The sequence below is a fragment of the Octopus bimaculoides genome, chromosome 3 (genome assembly GCF_001194135.2).
Source record: "Octopus bimaculoides isolate UCB-OBI-ISO-001 chromosome 3, ASM119413v2, whole genome shotgun sequence".
Taxonomy (NCBI): domain Eukaryota; kingdom Metazoa; phylum Mollusca; class Cephalopoda; order Octopoda; family Octopodidae; genus Octopus; species Octopus bimaculoides.
Window position 1 is genome coordinate 132,995,494 of NC_068983.1, and position 626 is coordinate 132,996,119.

Consider the following 626-nt stretch of genomic DNA (forward strand, 5'->3'; position numbering starts at 1 on the left):
TATATATATATATATATATATATATATGCATACATATGCATACATAGATACATACATATTTACATACATATATACACATATTTGCATAGATACATCAACACATATATATACATAATGTAAAAATACGCAGTAAAATATATCGTAAAGCATATCATATATGGATCGAACAGTATCAAATATGGAACTTAATACGTCAGATAGATTAGACAGTTACTTTTATTACATTATTATTATAGTACACTCGGGTTAAATATGCTCAAGTCAATGTACTCGCTGATTACTGTAGTTATTGGCTAGCTGCGTGACGAAACTCGATTAGACTGATATATATGCATACATACAAGCATGAGATATATACGTGTGTGCATATGTATGCAAGTATGTATGTGTATATGCTTGTATGTATGTATTTATGTATGTATATACGAACGCCCACGTTTGCTATTTTGTAACAACCGTTCTTTGTTTAGTTCTAATGAGTAATTCTTATAGAAAATTACCACTGATTATAGTTAATTACTAATTTATTGATTTGTTCAATTTTCGGTGCCTTATACTGTAAATCATAGATCACTTTCATGTACATATAAACATACCTATATATATATATATATATATATATATAT

At 26.8% G+C, this 626-nt stretch overlaps 1 protein-coding gene across 6 annotated transcripts in view; it reads left to right on the forward strand.

Moving 5' to 3' along the window:
• Positions 1-626, forward strand: part of LOC106871529 (dopamine receptor 2) — a 797,114-nt gene that overhangs the window by 320,703 nt on the left and 475,785 nt on the right. The window lies entirely within an intron of this gene.